A 21169-nucleotide genomic window follows, 5' to 3' on the forward strand; every position below is an offset into this window, starting at 1 on the left:
GCCAAGCCAAGAGCCAAATCAAGAACACAATCTCATTCACAACCACCACAAAAATAATAAAATACCTAGGAATACAGCTAACCAGGGAGGTGACAGATCTCTACAATGAGAATTACAAAACACTGCTCAAAGAAATCAGAGGTGACAAACAAATAGAAAAACATTCCATGCTCACAGATAGGAAGAATCAATATCATTAAAATGGCCAGACTGCCCAAAGCAATTTAAAGATTCAATGCTATTCCTATCAAACCACCAGTGTCATTCTTCACAAAGCTAGAAATAACTTTTAAAATTCACATAAAACAAAAAAAGGGGCTCAAATAGCCAAGGCAATTCTAAGCAAAAAGAAAAAAGTTGGAGGCATCATACTACCTGACTTCAAAATATACTACAGGTCTACAGTAACCAAAACAGAATGGTACTGGTACAAAAACAGACATATAGACCAATGGAACAGAATAGAGAGCCCAGAAATAAGGCTGCACACCTACAACCACTGACCTTTGACAAAGCTGACAAAAACAAGCAATGGGGAAAGGACTCCCTGCTCAATAAATGGTGCTGGGATCTGGCTAGCCATATGCAGAAGACTGAAACTGAACCCCTTCGTTACACCATATACAAAAATCAACTTGAGATGGATTAAAAAACTTAAATGTGGAACTCAAAACTATAAAAACCCTAGAAGAAAACCTGGGCAATACCATCCTAGATATAGGAATGAGCAAAGATTTCATGACAAAGACACCAAAAGCAATTGCAACAAAAGCAAAAATTGACAAGTGGGATCTAATTAAACTTAAGAGCTTCCGCACAGCAAAAGAAACTATCAACAAAGCAAATAGCCAACCTACAGAATGGGAGAAAACTTTTGCAACCTATGCATTTAACAAAGGTCTAACATCCAGCAATTATAAGGAACTTAAACAAATTTACAAGAAAAAAAACAAACACCCCTATTAAAAAGTGGGAAAGGACATGAACAGGCACTGCAAAAGAAGACATACATGTGGCCAAGAAACATATGAAAAAAAGTTCAATATCACTGATCATTAGAGAAATGCAAATCAAAACCACACCAGTCAGAATGACTATTATTAAAAAGTCAATAAACAACAGATGGGGACGTTGAGAGAACGAGGAGGAAGGAGAGAAAATGGCATCCACGGATTACAGTACCTATAGCCAAGCTGCAGCGCAGCAGGGCTACAGTGCTTACAACACCCAGCCCACTCAAGGATATGCACAGGCCACCCAGGCATATGGGCAACAAAGCTATGGAACCTATGGACAGCCCATTAATGTCAGCTATACCCAGGCTCAGACCACTGCAACCTATGGGCAGACCGCCTATGCAACTTCTTATGGACAGCCTCCCACTGGTTATACTACTCCAACTGCCCCCCAGGCATACAGCCAGCCTGTCCAGGGGTATGGCACTGGTGCTTATGATACCACCACTGCTACAGTCACCACCACCCAGGCCTCCTATGCAGCTCAATCTGCATATGGCACTCAGCCTGCTTATCCAGCCTATGGGCAGCAGCCAGTAGCCACTGCACCTACAAGACCGCAGAATGGAAACAAGCCCACTGAGACTAGTCAACCTCAATCTAGCACAGGGAGTTATAACCAGCCCAGCCTAGGATATGGACAGAGTAACTGCAGTTATCCCCAGGTACCTGGGAGCTACCCCATGCAGCCAGTCACCGCACCTCCATCCTACCCTCCTACCAGCTATTCCTCTACACAGCCAACTAGTTATGATCAGAGCAGTTACTCTCAGCAGAACACCTATGGGAAACTGAGCAGCTATGGACAGCAGAGTAGCTATGGTCAACAAAGCAGCTATGGGCAGCTGCCTCCCACTAGTTACCCACCCCAAACTTGATCCTACAGACAAGCTCCAAGTCAGTATAGCTAACAGAGCAGCAGCTACGGGCAGCAGAGTTCATTCTGACAGGACCACCCCAGTAGCATGGGTGTTTATGGGCAGGAGTCTGGAGGATTTTCCGGACCAGGAGAGAACCGGAGCATGAGTGGCCCTGATAACTGGGGCAGGGGAAGAGGGGGATTTGATCGTGGAGGCATGAGCAGAGGTGGGCGGGGAGGAGAATGCGGTGGAATGGGCAGCGCTGGAGAGCAAGGTGGCTTCAATAAGCCTGGTGGACCCATGGATGAAGGACCAGATCTTGATCTAGGCCCACCTGTAGATCCAGATGAAGACTCTGACAACAGTGCAATTTATGTACAAGGATTAAATGACGATGTGACTCTAGATGATCTGGTAGACTTCTTTAAGCAGTGTGGGGTTGTTAAGATGAACAAGAGAACTGGGCAACCCATGATCCACACCTACCTGGACAAGGAAACAAGAAAGCCTAAAGGTGATGCCACAGTGTCCTGTGAAGACCCACCTACTGCCAAAGCTGCCGTGGAATGGTTTGATGGGAAAGATTTTCAAGGGAGCAAACTTAAAGTCTCTCTTGCTCAGAAGAGGCCTCCAGTGAACAGTATGCGGGGTGGTATGCCACCCCGTGAGGGCAGAGGGATGCCACCACCACTCTGCGGAGGTCCAGGAGGCCCAGGAAGTCCTGGGGGACCCACGGGTCACATGGGAGGCCATGGAGGAGATAGAGGAGGCCTCCCTCCAAGAGGACCCCAGGGTTCCCGAGGGAACACCTCTGGAGGAGGAAACGTCCAGCACCAAGCTGGAGACTGGCAGTGTCCCAATCTGTGTTGTGGAAACCAGAACTTCGCCTGGAGAACAGAGTGCAACAAGTGTAAGGCCCCAAAGCCTGAAGGCTTCCTCCCGCCACCCTTCCCACGCCCAGGTGGTGATCATGGCAGAGGTGGCCCTGGTGGCATGTGGGGAGGAAGAGGTGGCCTCATGGATCATGGTGGTCCCAGTGGAATGTTCAGAGGTGGCTGTGGTAGAGACAGAGGTGGCTTCCGTGGTGGCTGGGCATGGACCGAGGTGGCTTTGGTGGAGGAAGACAAGGTGGCCCTGGGGAGCCCCCTGGACCTTTGATGTAACCGATGGGAGGAAGAAGAGGAGGACGTGGAGGACCTGGAAAAACGGATAAAGGCGAGCACCGTCAGGAGTGCAGAGATCAGCCCTACTAGATGCAGAGAACCCGCAGAGCTGCATTGACTACCAGATTTATTTTTTAAACCAGAAAATGTTTTAAATTTATAATTCCATATTTATAATGTTGGCCACAACATTATGATTATTCTTTGTCTGCACTTTAGTATTTTTCACCATTTGTGAAGAAACATTAAAACAAGTTAAATGGTAAAAAAAAAAAAAAAAAAAAAAAAACAGATGCTGGTGAGGTTGTAGAGAAATGGGAATGCTTTCACACTGTTGGTGGGAGTGTAAATTACTTCAGCCATTCTGGAAAACAATGTGGTGATTCCTCAAAAACCTAGGAGCAGAAATATCATTTGACCCAGCAATCCCATTACTGGGTATATACCCATAGGAATATAAATCATTCTATCATAAAGACACATGCACATGTATGTTCACTGCAGCATTATTCACAATAGCAAAGACATGGAATCAACCTAAATGCCCATCAATGACAGATTAAATAAAGAAAATGTGGTACGTATACACCATGGAATACTATGCAGCCATAAAAAAGAACTAGATCATGTCCTTTGTGGGAACATAGATAGAGCTGGAGGTCATTATCCTTAGCAAACTAATGCAGAAACAGAAAACCAAATACCACATGTTCTCATTTATAAGTGGGAGCTAAATGATGAGAACACGTGGACACAAAGAGGGAACAATAGACCCTGGGGCCTACTTGAGGGTCAAGGGTGGGAGGAGGGAGAGGATCAGAAAAAATAACTGTTGGGTACTAGGCTTAATACGTTGGTGATGGAATAATTGGTATTAAAAACCCCTGTAACACAAGTTTGCCTATAAAACAAACCTACACATGTACCCCCTGAACCTAAAAGTTTTTTTTTTAATAAAATGGTGCAGCCACTATGGAAAACAGTATGATAATTCCTCAAATAAATAAAAAATGTAATAGTCTTTCAAAAATATTAAAAATACAATTACTCTATGATCAGCAATGTCAATTCTGTGTAAATACTTCAAAGAGTTGAAAGCAGGGACTCAAACAGTTGTGCACCCATGTTCATAGCAGAACTATTCACAAAAAGCCAAGAGGTGGAAGCAACCCAAACACTCATTGACAGATGATGGGATAAACAAAATGTGGTATTTACATACATTGGAATACGATCTACCCTTAGAAAGGAAATTCTGACACATGCTACGACATAGATGAACCTTGAGCGCATTATGCTAAGTGAAATAAAAACAAACATTGTTGCAAAAAACAAACATTGTAGGATTCTGCTTATATGAGGACATACTGTAGTCAAATCCAGAGATAGAAAGCAGAATGGTGATTGCCAGGGGCCGGAGGAAGGAAAGAATGAAGAATTGTTCAGTGTACGTAGAGTTTCAGTTTCACAAGATGGAAACGTTCAGGAGGTTGATTGCATAAGGAATATATTTAACACTACTGAACTGTACACTTAAAAATGGTTAAAATAGTACTTTTATGTTAGTGTATTTCGTTGCAATAATTTGTTTTAGAAACTGTTGTTAGAAGTACAGCAATAGGAGGAGAGTGAAAAGGACACCCTGGAAGAAAGCAGGTGACAGGAGTGCAGCAGCATTATGTGGGTGTCAGTGATGCATTTGACAACGACCTCCATAAAAGTTGTGCTCCAAATTAAATTGGCCTGTTTTTGAATGCTCTCGTCTAAGTGGAATGCTGGCAGGGTGAAAACACTGCATAATCAGGAGTAAATAGGAACTACATCTGGTTGGGAAGCAAAAGGTCCACTGGGGCATGTCGGAGGCTGATGTCAGAACTGGCCTTGTTTAACAAACTCACTAATGACCTAGAAGAAGGCGGAAACAGCCACTGCTAATGAAATTTGCAAAGATATGTTGGCAATGCCCTGGACTTGGCCATAATGGCATAAGCATTGCTGGGATGCAGAGTGATTTTCCACTAGGTAGTTAATTGGATTAAAACAACGACTTCCTGGGATATACATAAACACTTGCTCAATTCTAACTCTTATCTCCAGAGCAGAAAGCAAATTCTGAAATGTGATGCAGTTCATCAAACTATATGTGATAGAAGCCTGTGGAAGAATAGTGCTTTCCCATAGCACAATTCTGCTTGTGTTATTTACCTCTAGGTAGAAGACAATGGAATCTACACATTAAAAAAAGATATAAGACAGGAGAAGGTGAGAGACGCAGGGGACATATACTGTTTCTTTCATGGAGGGAGGTGTGCGCAAGATGCCCACAAAACCTAAATATGCAAGGGCTCTGATGCTTGGCACAGGTTTTGCCACCCCCTCTATGCTGCTTAAAACCTGTCAGTGGTTCCCCAGGGCCCTTAAGAGACATCTCAGGTCCTTGACAATGTCCTGAGTGATCTAGCCCCTGCCTACCCATCCAGTTTTCCTGTGCCACTGCCCTTCCCACTCATGCAAGAGGCATCTGCTATTTTGCCTGCCCAGTAGTAGTTTCCTTCTTCTGCCAACAGCACCACAATTTTCTTTGGCAGATTCACTCCTTCCCCACTCTGAGTCACCATTCCACCCCCTGTCACTATGCTTGGTTCAGGGATGGGCAGGGGACTCAAGCTTTGACCATCTGACTACATCTCAGAACTTTTTAAAGCAACTATTGCTAAGTAGCAGTTCTCCTTTTGATGAGGTTGGCTGCTGTGAGACTGACCTCAGCCTACAGGGCTTCTCAGAGAAAGGTGCTGTTGGCATTTTGAGCAGGACAGTTCTTTGTTATGCAGAACCATCTTGCATGTTGTAAGCATTTAGCATTTCTGCCTCTGTGCACTAAATTCTTAGTATTTTCTTTCTATTTTTTTCTTTCCTTTGTTTTTTGTTTTGTTTTGGAGACTGGATCCCACTCTATTACCCAGGTTGGAGTGCAGGAGCGTGAACCTGGCTTACTGCAAGCTCAATCTCCTGGGCTCAAGAGATTCTCCTGCTTCAGTCTCCCAAGTAGCTGGGACTACAGATACATACCACCATGCCTGGCTAATTTTTAAAAACTATTTGTAAGGGGAGGGTTTCACTATGTTGCCCAGGCTGGTCTTGAACTCCTGGGCTCAAGCAATCCTCCCACCTTGGCCTCCCAAAGTGCTGGGACTACAGGCATAAGACCCTGCTCCCAGCCCTGTAGTACTTTCTGAATCATTGTGACAAAGACAAAAAAACCAATGCCCCTTCACACCCACACCTAAATACCAACCCATGGCTAAGAACTACAGGAAACCATAGAACTTTGGCCATGAGATGAAAATCTAAGAATGAGTCACTTTGTGTGGGCACTACCTTCCCATCTTCATGGTCTTCAGCTTGCATGTCACTTCCTCAAAGAGGCCTTTTCATATCTTCCCCATCCAAATTATGTCCCTGTCATGACTACTTATTATGTATAGTATTGTACCAATTTGCAAATACATATTTAGTTGTGTGGTTGTTTGTTTCATATCTGTTTTCTCCCACTAGACTGTAAGTTCTATGAAAAAAAGGGCTATCTATTTTGGTTTCCAATGACTGGCATTCAATAAACATTTGGATAGAAAGGAGAAAGGAAGTTGCTAGGGTCTGAATGTTTGCTTCCCACCCCCATTCATGTGTTGAAATCCTAATACCCACTGTGATGGTATTAGGAGGTGGGGCTTTTGGGAGGTGATAGGTCATGACGGTGAAGCCCTCATGAATGGGGTTAGAGCCCTTATAAAAGAAGCCCCAAAGAGGTCTCTCACCCCTTCTGCCATCTGAGGTTACAGCGAGAAGATAGCTGTCTATGAGGAAGCAGACCTCATCAGATACCAAACCTGCTGGTGCATTGATCTTGGATTTACCAGACTCCAGAACTATGATAAATAAATATTTGTTGTGTATAAATCATGGCATTTTGTCTATAGTATTTTGTTATAGCAGCCTGAATGGACTAAGACAGAAGGTTGCTTGGAAACTAGTAACATTTAGTGACTAGGGTCTCAAGCCAACCCACAAAAGCCTGCTTAATTTAGGAATCTAAAATGTCATCTACACTGTTGTTATGAGAGAAGAGGAAGAACTAAGATTGACCATAGAGTCACAGGAGCCTATCTGCCTTTCCTTAAAACCAGCTCTTAGAATTCCCCTGGTTCCCATGGGAACAGGTCCTACTTCAGAACAGCAGGGGCTGGAAGCTGGAGGTGGAGATTGGGGTCTGGTAGCAGCCAGCACCCACTCCTCTCCTCTCTCACCCCAGTCTTGGCAGTGGTGTCAAGAGCTCCACTAGTGGGGAGAGGGAGTAGGAGTGACAAAGGAATCACTTGACCCACTGTGGAAATCAGACACCTGGCCTTGTTGGGAACATAGGTTGTTTTGTGGTCACCCAGCACTATTTCCCCGCTTCCTAAAACATTTCTGTCCCCCCAGGAGCATAATCTACCCCACTGAAGGTAGCCTTGGTGACATGGGAAATCCATATGCCTGACTTCACTCTGGAAGCCAATACATTAGATCGCTCCTGCTATGGCTGTCATACGGTGGAGCAATTAGCAGATTCTCTCCTAGGACTTTGAATCTTGAGTTAGCAATATAAAGGCATGAAAAAAAAACAAAAGCAAAACAAAACAACAAAAAAAAACCAGACTTAAGAGCATTCATCCAGTAATGTGACTCTGACCAAGATGTTCCTGCTGCTTGACCAGTATTTTCTTCTAGTTTCCTGGTCCTCCAGGGGTGCCCTCACAGCTGCCCATTTCCAAGCCTAGTTCTCTAGGCTTTTATCAATTCCTGGACAATCAATATCATTCCAATAAAGTTCTCTTTGTCAAAAATACCAGGGCCAGAGAGTTTATTTGCAGTACAAGAATCTGGATGGATTTCTGAGACCTGATCAAGTAACTCACTGCAGTTTCACATTGCCATTCATTCGTTCCAAATGCAGCTAATGAAATTTGATTATGCCCCATGTACTGTGCCAGGTGCTGGGTATAAAAAAACAAACATGATTCAAGCCCAGGGCTAAGAGGACACACTCTGCTGAGGAGGCAGAGAAATAAATCAGCAATTAAAATTGAAGTGATATCATCAGTGGCAGAGAGTCCTGGGAAGATGGTGATCTGAACTCAATTCTCTTCCCTTCAGTCACACTTTCTATTTCTTCTCTTTTTTTTTTTTAAACTCCAGAGTTCTCTTTATTTTCTTTCTTTTTTTATTATTATTATACTTTAAGTTTTAGGGTACATGTGCACAACGTGCAGGTTAGTTACATATGTATACATGTGCCATGCTGGTGCGCTGCACCCATTAACTCGTCATTTAGCATTAGGTATATCTCCTAATGCTATCCCTCCCCTCTCCCCCAACCCCACAACAGTCCCCAGAGTGTGATGTTCCCCTTCCTGTGTCCAGGTGTTCTCATTGTTCAATTCTCATCTATCATTGAGAACATGCGGTGTTTGGTTTTTTGTCCTTGCGAAAGTTTACTGAGAATGATGATTTCCAATTTCATCCATGTCCCTACAAAGGACATGAACTCATCATTTTTTATGGCTGCATAGTATTCCATGGTGTATATGTGCCACATTTTCTTAATCCAGTCTATCATTGTTGGACATTTGGGTTGGTTCCAAGTCTTTGCTATTGTGAATAGTGCTGCAATAAACATACGTGTGCATGTGTCTTTATAGCAGCATGATTTATAGTCCTCTGGGTATATACCCAGTAATGGGATGGCTGGGTCAAATGGTATTTCTAGTTCTAGATCCCTGAGGAATCGCCACACTGACTTCCACAATGGTTGAACTAGTTTACAGTCCCACCAACAGTGTAAAAGTGTTCCTATTTCTCCACATCCTCTCCAGCACCTGTTGTTTCCTGACTTTTTAATGATAGCCATTCTAACTGGTGTGAGATGGTATCTCATTGTGGGTTTGATTTGCATTTCTCTGATGGCCAGTGATGGTGAGCATTTTTTCATGTGTCTGTTGGCTGCATAAATGTCTTCTTTTGAGAAGTGTCTGTTCATATCCTTTGCCCACTTTTTGATGGGGTTGTTTGTTTTTTTCTTGTAAATTTGTTTGAGTTCATTGTAGATTCTGGATATTAGCCCTTTGTCAGATGAGTAGGTTGCAAAAATTTTCTCCCATTCTGTAGGTTGCCTGTTCACTCTGATGGTAGTTTCTTTTGCTGTGCAGAAGCTCTTTAGTTTAATTAGATCCCATTTGTCAATTTTGGCTTTTGTTGCCATTGCTTTTGGTGTTTTAAACATAAAGTCCTTGCCCATGCCTATGTCCTGAATGGTAATGCCTAGGTTTTCTTCTAGGGTTTTTATGGTTTTAGGTCTAACGTTTAAGTCTTTAATCCATCTTGAATTAATTTTTGTATAAGGTGTAAGGAAGGGATCCAGTTTCAGCTTTCTACATATGGGCTAGCCAGTTTTGCCAGCACCATTTATTAAATAGGGAATCCTTTCCCCATTTCTTGTTTTTGTCAGGTTTGACAAAGATCAGATAGTTGTAGATACGTGGCATTATTTCTGAGGGCTCTGTTCTGTTCCATTGATCTATATCTCTGTTTTGGTACCAGTACCATGCTTTTTTGGTTACTGTAGTCTTGTAGTATAGTTTGAAGTCAGGTAGCGTGATGCCTCTGGCTTTGTTCTTTTGGCTTAGGATTGACTTGGCAATGCGGGCTCTTTTTTGATTCCATATGAACTTTAAAATAGTTTTTTCCAATTCTGTGAAGAAAGTCATTGGTAGCTTGATGGGGATGGCATTGAATCTATAAATTACCTTGGGCAGTATGGCCATTTTCATGATATTGATTCTTCCTACCCATGAAAATGGAATGTTCTTCCATTTGTTTGTATCCTCTTTTATTTCACTGAGCAGTGGTTTGTAGTTCTCCTTGAAGAGGTCCTTCACGTGCTTTGTAAGTTGGATTCCTAAGTATTTTATTCTCTTTGAAGCAATTGTGAATGGGAGTTCACTCATGATTTGGCTCTCTGTTTGTCTGTTATTGGTGTATAAGAATGCTTGCGATTTTCATACATTGATTTTGTATCCTGAGACTTTGCTGAAGTTGCTTATCAGCTTAAGAAGATTTTGGGCTGGGACAATGGGGTTTTCTAGATATACAATCATGTCATCTGCAAACAGGGACAATTTGACTTCCTCTTTTCCTAATGGAATACCCTTTATTTCCTTCTCCTGCCTAATTGCCCTGGTCAGAACTTCCAACACTATGTTGAATAGGAGTGGTGAGAGAGGGCATCCCTGTCTTGTGCCAGTTTTCAAAGGGAATGCTTCCAGTTTTTGCCCATTCAGTATGATATTGGCCGTGGGTTTGTCATAGATAGCTCTTAATATTTTGAAATACATCCCATCAATACCTAATTTATTGAGAGTTTTTAGCATGAAGTGTTGTTGAATTTTGTCAAAGGACTTTTCTGCATCTATTGAGATAATCACATGGTTTTTGTCTTTGGTTCTGTTTATATGCTGGATTACATTTATTGATTTGTGTATATTGACCCAGCCTTGCATCCCAGGGATGAAGCCCACTTGATCATGGTGGATAAGCTTTTTGATGTGCTGCTGGATTCGGTTTGCCAGTATTTTATTGAGGATTTTCGCATCAATGTTCATCAAGGATATTGGTCTAAAATTCTCTTTTTTGGTTGTGTCTCTGCCCAGCTTTGGTATCAGGATGATGCTGGCCTCATAAAATGAGTTAGGGAGGATTCCCTCTTTTTCTATTGATTGGAATAGTTTCAGAAGGAATGGTACCAGTTCCTCCTTGAACCTCTGGTAGAATTCAGCTGTGAAACCATCTGGTCCTGGACTCATTTTGGTTGGTATGCTATTGATTATTGCCACAATTTCAGATCCTGTTACTGGTCTATTCAGAGATTCAACTTCTTCCAGGTTTAGTCTTGGGAGAGTGTATGTGTCGAGGAATTTATCCATTTCTTCTAGATTTTCTAGTTTATTTGCATAGAGGTGTTTGTAGTATTCTCTGAAGGTAGTTTGTATTTCTGTGGGATTGGTGGTGATATCCCCTTTATCATTTTTTATTGCGTCTATTTGATTCTTCTCTCTTTTCTTCTTTATTAGTCTTGCTAGCGGTCTATCAATTTTGTTGATCCTTTCAAAAAACCAGCTCCTGGATTCATTAATTTTTTGAAGGGTTTTTTATGTCTCTATTTCCTTCAGTTCTGCTCTGATTTTAGTTATTTCTTGCCTTCTGCTAGCTTTTGAATGTGTTTGCTCTTGCTTTTCTAGTTCTTTTAATTGTGATGTTAGGGTGTCAATTTTGGATCTTTCCTGCTTTCTCTTGTGGGCCTTTAGTGCTATAAATTTCCCTCTACACACTGCTTTGAATGTGTCCCAGAGATTCTGGTATGTTGTGTCTTAGTTCTCATTGGTTTCAAAGAACATCCTTATTTCTGCCTTCATTTCGTTATGTACCCAGTAGTCATTCAGGAGCAGGTTTTTTCAGTTTCCGTGTAGTTGAGCGGTTTTGAGTGAGTTTCTTAATTCTGAGTTCTAGTTTGATTGCACTGTGGTCTGAGAGACAGTTTGTTATAATTTCTATTCTTTCACATTTGCCATCAGTGTGCTGTATTCAGGAAACCCATCTCACGTGCAGAGACACACATAGGCTCAAAATAAAAGGATGGAGGAAGATCTACCAAGCAAATGGAAAACAAAAAAAGGCAGGGGTTGCAATCCTAGTCTCTGATAAAACAGACTTTAAACCAACAAAGATCAAAAGAGACAAAGAAGGCCATTACATAATGGTAAAGGGATCAATTCAACAAGAAGAGCTAACTATCCTAAATATATATGTACCCAATACAGGAGCACCCAGATTCACAAAGCAAGTCCTGAGTGACCTACAAAGAGACTTAGACTCCCACACATTAATAATGGGAGACTTTAACACCCCACTGTCAACATTAGACAGATCAACGAGACAGAAAGTCAACAAGGATACCCAGGAATTGAACTCAGCTCTGCACCAAGCGGACCGAATAGACATCTACAGAACTCTCCACCCCAAATCAACAGAATATACATTTTTTTCAGCACCACACCACACCTATTCCAAAATTGACCACATAGTTGGAAGTAAAGCTCTCCACACTTTCTATTTATTTTCAAAGAATCTCTCTGCCTCTCCCAATTCTAATGACTTCTAGGGCCTATGGTTATCAGACTCAAGTGAAGATTTGGGTACTGTGGAATATCTGCAAACTCTCTCCAGTAGGCTGAACAGGAGAATGGGGAAGCCAGAGTTGGAGAGCTCCAGAGTGGGATCATAAAGCCCAAGATCACAGTAAGCACTGGGGGAGATTGCCTGGGTTTCCTGACCCTAAGAGGCCAAGAAGGATAGGACTGGCAGACTGGGTCCTTCCTGCCCAAGAGGCAGGGAGAGCATGAGAAAACTAGGGAGCAAGGAGGCTGCTTCTGGGGCCCTGGAAATCTGCCAGCCTCCACACTCCCTTAGCCCACAGGATGAAAGACAACCTTTCCTTGCCACTATTGAGGCTGCTGCCACATTAAGGACTTAAACAAGCAGCACTTGTTTCTCATCTGGCTGTCTGAGAGAGAAGTATGCATCAGAAGAAACTGAACACATGCATAGCAAAATAGAGCTGCTGAAGAAGAATGCCAACACTTTGCATATAAAAATTAGTACTTAAGTAGATCCAGTGTAGCACACACAGCAATAGCAGCAACAGTAAAATAGTCTTCTGTGGTCAAAGAAAACCTCAACTAAAAGATTTAGAAGAGAAATCAAAGCAGAGGGTGGTCATGGTTAAGACTTGAATTAATGGCCTGGATGATCAAATATGAGAAATATTTTAAGCATGGAAGAAAAAAATAAATAAACATAAATTGTGAAGGAAAATATAAGAGACTTGGAGAACATATCCGTGAGAACTATAGGTGTTCTAGAAGAAGAAAAAAAAAAACAGTTATACTTACGTAAAGCCTCTCTGAATTCTGACATGACTGAAAAGAAAAGAGACATACCAAGGAATATCCTAGTAACATTTCAAACTGGGTAAAAAGAAAAGCCTGCCAAGCATTCAGATAAAAAGAGAATAAGCTCTATAAGTGAAAAATAATCAGACTGGCATCAGTTTTCTTCACTGTAGCCTTAGAACCTGAAAAACAGTAAAATAACATCCATGGACACTGGGAGACTGCAGCAAGGATCCTACACGCAGTCAAAATTATTCACTTCTCAGAATGAAAGAAAAATGCATGAGAACATGCCAGGAATCGAGTTTATCACCCCCATAGCCCATCTTAGGAAAAGAATCTACAGAGACTATCCACATACAAAAGAATGAAGTTGGGCCCCTACTTAACACCATAAATTAACTCAAAATGGATCACAGACCTAAAGATAAGAGCTAAAACTTTAAAACTCCTAGAAGAAAACATAGGAGTAAGCATTCATTACCTAGAGTGAAGCAATGGTTTCTTTTATTTTTATATTTATTATTTTTTATAGAGACAGGGTCTTGCTCTGTCACCCAGGCTGGAGTGCAATGGTGTGATCTTGGCTCACTGCAACCTCTGCCTCCCAGACTCAAGTGATCCTCACACCTCAACTTTCCAGGTAGCTGGGACTACACATGCATGCCACCATGCCTGGCTAATTTATATATATATATTTTGTAGAGATGAGTTCTCACCATGTTGCCCAAGCTGGTCTCAAACTCCTGGACTCAAGTGATTCATCCACCTCAGCCTCCCAAAGTGTTAGGATTACAAGCATGAGCCACCACACCCAGCCAAGCAATGGTTTCTTAGACATGACACTAAAATCACAAGGAAAAAAAGTCAAATTTGATGTCATCAAAATAAAAATGTTTGTGCTTCAAAGGATACCATCGTGAAAGTGAAGAGACAACCCATAAAATGAGAAAAAATATTTGCAAATCATGTATTTGACAAGAGATTTGTATCAAAAATACTTTTAAAACTCTTTTCAATTCAATATTAAAAATGATAGGCAATCCAATTTTAAAATGCATAAACGGTCTAAATAGGCATTTCTTCAAAGAAGGTATATACAAATAGCCAATAAACACATGAAAAGAAGCTCAATATCATTATTCCATCATTAGTCATTAGGGAAATACATATCAAAACCACAATGAAATACTGCTTCACAACTACTTCGATGGCTATAAGAAAAGACAATAACAAATGTTAGGGGGATTGAAGCCCTCATATGTTGGTGATGAGAATGTAAAATGGTTTGGTCACATGGAAAATAGTTTGTCAGTTCCTCAAAAAGTTAAACATAGGGTTATCATATGAACCAGCAATTCTACTCCTAGGCATATAGCAAAGAAAAATGACAACATTCATTCACACAAAATCTTGCACATGAATCTTCACAACAATATTATTTATAAAAATCAAAAAGTGGAAACAATTCAAATTCCCATCAAGATGTGGCATATCCATATAATGGAATGTTATTTTGCAATAAAAAAGAATGAAGTATTGATGCATTCTGTAACATGGATGTACCTTGAAAACATTATGCTAAATGAAAGAAGCCAGCCACAGTGGATCATATATTGTATGAAATGCCCAGAAGAGGCACATCTATAGAAACCACAAATATATTAGTGATTGTCTGGGGCTAGTGAGGGTAAGAGGGATGAGAATGGGTAATAGGCTAATAGGCATAGGGTTTCTTTTGAGGGTTGCAAAAGTGTTCTAAAGTTGTATTGTGGTGACAGTTGCATGAGTGAACATACTAAAACCCACAGAACTGAACACTTTATGTGAATTATATCTCAACATAGGTGTTTTTAAAATTATTATTATCATTATTATTATTATTTTGAGACAGGGTTTTGCTCTATCACCCAGGCTAGAATGCAGTGGCACAACCACAGGTCACTGTAGCCTCCACCTCCTTGGCTCAAGGATCAATCCTCCCACCACAGGCATGAGCCACTGCACCAGGTTAATTTTTTTTTTTTTTTTTTTTTGTAGAGACAGAGTCATGCTATATTGCCCAGGCTGGTCTCCAATTCCTGGGCTCAAGCAATCCTCCCACCTTGGTCTCCCAAAGTGCTGGGATTACAGTGTGAGACACTAAGCTCAGCCAAAAATTAATTTTTTCAATTATACTACCCACATTTTCAGAAAATCTAAGGGGAACTCAGCCAAGCGCGGTGGCTCACACCTGTAATTCCAGCACTTTGGGAGGCCGAGGTGGGCAGATCACCTGAGGTCAAGAGTTCAAGACCAGCCTGGCCAACATGGTGAAACCCCATCTCTACTAAAAATACAAAAATCAGCCAGGCATGGTGGCGCACGCCTGTAATCCCAGCTACTCAGGAGGCTGAGGCAGGAGAATCACTTGAACCAGGAGATGGAGGTTGCAGTGAGCTGAGATCATGCCATTATGCTCCAGTCTGGGCAACAAAAGTGAAACTCCGTCTCAGAAAAAAAAAAAAAAGAAAGAAAGAAAGAAAAAAAGAAAATCAGGGGGGAGTCTAGCAAACAACCAATGAACTATAAGAGGCACTTCAAGAGGGAGAAAAAAATAAGAGGAGAAAAAACAGTGTAAGCAAAGAGCTGTGAAATAATATGTGAATAAACCTAAGTGGATAATAACTTACTAAGAATATGAAATATATATGTTTTTAAAGGATTCTTGAAATAGAAGGTATATACTACAAGGAAATAATTGTATGTACTTTTTTTTTTTTGAGATGGAGTCTGTCTCTGTTGCCCAGGCTGGCATGCAGTGGCGTGATCTCGGCTCACTGCAACCTCCATCTCCCGGTTCAAGTGGTTCTCCTGCCTCAGCCTCCTGAGAAGCTGGGATTACAGGTGCATGCCACCATGCCCAGCTATTTTTTTGTATTTTCAGTAGAGGCAGGGTTTCACTGTGTTACCTAGGATGGTCTCTGTCTCCTGACCTCAGGTGATCTGCCTGCCTCGGCCTCCCAAACTGCTAGGATTACAGGCGTGAGCTACCATGCCCAGCCATGTGTACTTTTAAAATAGTACTTTAAAGGTTAGAAGTAGAAAAACCCAGCAGTTGAGATAAATAAGGTAAAGTAAAAACTTTTGAGTTCTCATCTTATTAGGGTAGAGTAAAGCTGGGAATAGACTGTCTTGGAGGGGCAAATATACATCTTGGTGGAGGAAACAGTAGAGACACGGTTTTCCAATACTGCAAAAAAATGTATGTCTGATTATCGATGTATAGAAAGTGAACCAAGTGCTAACAAAAGGGAAAGCAGCCCGGCGCAGTGGCTCATGTCTGTAATCCCAGCACTTTGGGAGGCTGAGATGGGCAGATCACAAGGTCAGGAGTTCGAGACCAGCCTGACCAACATAGTGAAACCCTGTCTCTACTAAAAGTACAAAAATTAGCCAGTCGTAGTGATGTTGTGCCTGTAATCCCAGCTAGTCAGGAGGCTGAGGCAGGAGAATTGCTTGAACCCAGGAGGCAAAGATCATGCCACTGCACTCCAGCCTGGGTGACAGAGTGAAACTCCATCTCAAAAAAAAAAAAAAAAAAAAGCAAAGTAGAACTTTCAAATTAACAAGGCATCAGGGGTGTGTATGGGGAATAGGATAAAGAGCAGCTTGAGCAAACCAACAAATATAAGAAAATAACACTATAAAATAACTTTTATATCTCTAATTTGAGTTTCTCTAATGCCTTCTCCATGGTTAGATGGGGCTCTGGGATTTTGGAAACAATACTACAAAAGTGAAATGCCCCTCTTCTCACATTACATCAGGGGTACATGATATCCACAAAATATCAACAATGATGTTAGTCTTCATCACTTCGTGCTTGCCAGGTCTCCCCATTACAAAATTACCATTATTCTCTTTCCTTACTCTATTGTTTGGAAGCCACTCACTAAATTTAGCCAGCCCTCAAGAAGGCAGGGGCGTGGGGGTGAGGCAGGAATTAAACTGCACCTTCTGGAGTGGGGAGTACCTACATATATTATTTGAAATTCTGCAATCAAAATGTCTCTTCTCCCCCATATGAAATAAAATTTTTTAAAACATAAACATAAGAGGAATAAAGTCATGTATATCAATCATTCTAATAGATGTGAAATGACTGAATTCCCATTAAGAATCAGAGACAAGGCCAGGCGCGGTGGCTTATGCCTGTACTCCCAGCACTTTGGGAGGCCAAGGCGGGTGGATCATCTAAGGTCAGGAGTTTGAGACCAGCCTGGCCAACATGGTGAAACTCCATCTCTACTTAAAATACAAAAATTAGCCAGGCGTGATGGCATGCACCTGTAATCCCAGCTACTCAGGAGACTGAGGCAGGAGAATCACTTGAACCCAGGAGGCAGAGGTTGCAGTGAGCTGCACGCCACTGCACTCCAGCCTGGACAACAAAGCAAGACTCTATCTCAAAAAACGAATCAAATGGCAAGAAACTGGCTATATGCTGTTTACTGTAAACATATCTAAAATAGTGAGGATATTAATTAATTAGAGGAATAGGCAGTAAAAAACAATTTGTCAAGGCAGGAGCTAATATCAGACAAAGTAAAATTTCCATTTAAAAGTATTAAACAGGAAGAAGGGAAAACATTAGGTACTGAGACAAGGCATAGGCATACTTTATGAAGACAGTATGAACTGTAAACCTGTGTGCTTGAAGTACTTATAGCAGCAAAATATTTAAGACAAAAACTATTAGAAAGGCAAAGAGAACTTAATATTTTAATATTAACTTAATATTTTAGATAGTGAGAGACATCGTTATACCTCTTTCATAGTTACACAAATTGAATAGACAAAGATTTTAAAAAGGACTTTAAAAAATTAAATAATCAAATCAGTAAAAATTATAATATAGACACATTTAGAACCCAAATCCACCAAACAAAAAGTACTTATTTTTTCTTATGTTCTTTGAATAATTATAAAAATCAATCATGTACTTGGCCACAAAGAATATCTTCTATTCAAATATTTAGGTAGATTTAACAATATTTAATGGTCTTCATTTTTCAGTCAAAACTCAATAAAAGTAGAAATGACTAATGCAAAGGTAATAAAAAGAAAATCTTAAATTTTGGAATTAAAAAGCTTTCATGACTAATCTTTGGGTAAAACAGAAAATCTAAAAATATATGTAAGCTACAAAGAAAGCAATAAATATTAAATAACATAATACTTTATATCAAAACCTACAGACACAGAAAAAGCTGTACTCTGAGGAAAAAAATGTATAGACCTACTTGTGTTCTAAAGATGAAAATTAAAAGCCATTAGCACTTAAGGAATTTTAATGTGAACAACAAATATATTAAGCAGGAGGAACAAATAAGTATAAATACTGAAGTTAATACAGTAGAAAGGAAAAATTATAAAATTAGGATAATGTATAAATAAATAGAAAAGCTGGTTCTCTAAAGATAAAAATAAAATAGGAACCTCTTGTGGCCCAGATTAAGGAAAAAAGCTGGAAATCAAAAATAGATAGGAATAAGGAAAAAGATACAATAATAGCAACTTTGGAAAATATATATAAGAGAATACTACATTCTTTTTTATGAAAACCCAAAGGTAATGGATAATACCCTAGGCAAATATAAATTAACAAAATTCATCCAAAAATCAATGAAAATTTTTAATCGACAATTTGCCACAAAAAAGGATTGAAAAAAAATAATGACCTAACATTTTTAGTCATCAGGATTAGATAGATTTATGGCTAAGCTTCATCTAAATTTTAAATAGTTATCAGTATTTTGAAAGCTATGCTAAGGCTTAGGTAAGTATAGCAAGAAGGCAATACAACCTTAACAGTAAAACTTGCTTTTAAAATAGTATTACAAAAAACGAAGCTGTAAACCAATCTCACTTATAAATATAGGTGCAAATTTTAAAATAAAAATTAACAAATAGAAGCAAATACTATACCAAAAGATGAAAGGTTTTCTGTTCAACAAACAAGCAAGGCTTGTTCTATGAATACAAGAGCATTCAACATTAGAATCTATCAACACAATAAATTTTATTAACAAATTAAAAAGAAAAAGATCATGTAATTACAGCAGTAAATGCTAAAAGGGCATTTGAAATCATTTAGCATGTATTTCTTTTTTTAGAAAAATCTAAGTACAATAGGTATATTATAGACCCATTAGGCAAAATAAATACTATTTACCAAAGTCAACAGCAAACATTATACTAAATGTTAAAACAAAATTTTTTTTAAAAAAATCAGAAATGCTTACTCTCAATGTTAATATTATTCAATGCCATCTTGGAAGTTTTAGCCAAAGCAAAATAACAATAAAATAATAATAATTGTCATAGGCATTGGAAAAGAAGAGTTAATACTATGTCTTTTTGCAAATGATATGATTATATATCTAGAAAACCAAAGAAAAGCTAGTAAAATTAACAGAAGAGATTTTGGCAAAGGGCTGGACACAAGATAAATACACAAACCCAATAGATTGCAAGAAACAGATGTAAAGAGAAAAATTAGAAACGCAAGGAGAATGTAATAAAAATTTAAAGATGGTGAGAGACTTTACTTCTTTTATATTTAGGCAAATAAAGTAGACAAAGAAAAAACAAATACAATCAAATCAACAGAAATTATGTTATAGATATATAATTATCTATAGCTAAACAAAAAAATAAACATAAAAGTAATAAACTGTTAGCTATTCTGGCAATAAGCACTTAGAAAATTTAATATGTAAAAATGTTTTATTTACAATAGTAAAAAAATTTGAAAATGCTTAAGAATAAATGTCCCAACAAAAGCACAAGACTGATGTAGAAAAATATAAAATTTTAAAGGAGAAAAGTTATTGAAAAATATAAAACAATATGGAACAAATATATAGGTACAACATATTTCTATCTTAAAATTTAACATCAAAAAATATCAGTGTTCCCAAAATTGGATGTCAGTAAGATAGCTGACTAGAAGCTACTAGAGCTCTACCTCCACAACTAAAAAAAAAACCATAACATTTTAACCAAAATAACTAATGGAGTATACCAGAGAACAATAAAAACCCAAAAGAAATCCTGTAGAGCACAGAAATTCAGGATGGCCACATAGAGAAGGGGAGAAAACACCTTTCCCCAGCCACTCTATCCCCTCAATTGGGATCAGCTCAGAACCAGGAAGGACTTCTTTCTGCAAGGAAAAGGTAAGCAAGAGGACCCCAGTAACCCTCATACCACTGTTGACTCCTACTTCTACTACTTCTATTACTAGAGGCTCCTACAGTTCTCACAGGCTCTGAACCCAGCTGAGGGAACTCTCTGGAGTCCACATGTTGAGCTACCCCCAAAGAAGCCCATGCTGCTACTGCCCTGTGTCATCCTGCAACCAGAGCCACCGCTAGAGTGTGTCCTACACTGGGGACAAGTAGCCATTGCATTCCTCCACCCCTGAGGCTCAGCCACCACTGCATTACACCCACGCAGTAGCACACCAGACCCAAGCAGAATTGCTGCTATGCTCTACTTCCTAGAGCCAATTAGCCACGGAGATACTCCATTCTCCCCATCCCAACCACTGCTGCACACTCCCCTTAGGGCCAACCTGAAGCCGTGCCCCACTATTAGGGACCCAGAGCCTCAAACTACTAGAGCAGTTGTTCCCCTGGTACCACAGCCAAGGCCTACTTCAACCCCTGAGGACTTCAGGACTCCAGAACACTGAAGCACTCACAATCCTGGTCCCAAAGCAGACATAGCACTTCATCCCTCAGGGACCTTAGATATAGAACTTTATCCCCCAGGGACCTCAGGTTTTCTGCACACCAGAGTACTTGTGTCCCTGGTGCCACAACTGAGGCAGCACTCCATTCCCACCCCAGGTCTTCAGATTTCCTGCACACCAGAGCAGTCACACGCACCCCTATGCCACAGGTAAGGGAGCACTCTGCCCCCCAAGGGACTTCAAGCTTCTGGCACAGTGGAGCAGTTGCACTCCACAGCACCATAGTTGACATGATGCCCTGCCTCTAGGGGTCTAGAGGCTCCATTGACCCATGCAGCTGTGACTT

At 40.3% G+C, this 21169-nt stretch overlaps 1 pseudogene; it reads left to right on the forward strand.

Moving 5' to 3' along the window:
* The first annotated feature begins 1102 nt into the window (after nucleotides 1-1102).
* On the forward strand, nucleotides 1103-3337 carry LOC109026706 (RNA-binding protein EWS-like; annotated as a pseudogene).
* The last annotated feature ends 17832 nt before the right edge of the window (nucleotides 3338-21169 follow it).

This window comes from Gorilla gorilla, chromosome 1 (genome assembly GCF_029281585.2).
Source record: "Gorilla gorilla gorilla isolate KB3781 chromosome 1, NHGRI_mGorGor1-v2.1_pri, whole genome shotgun sequence".
Taxonomy (NCBI): domain Eukaryota; kingdom Metazoa; phylum Chordata; class Mammalia; order Primates; family Hominidae; genus Gorilla; species Gorilla gorilla.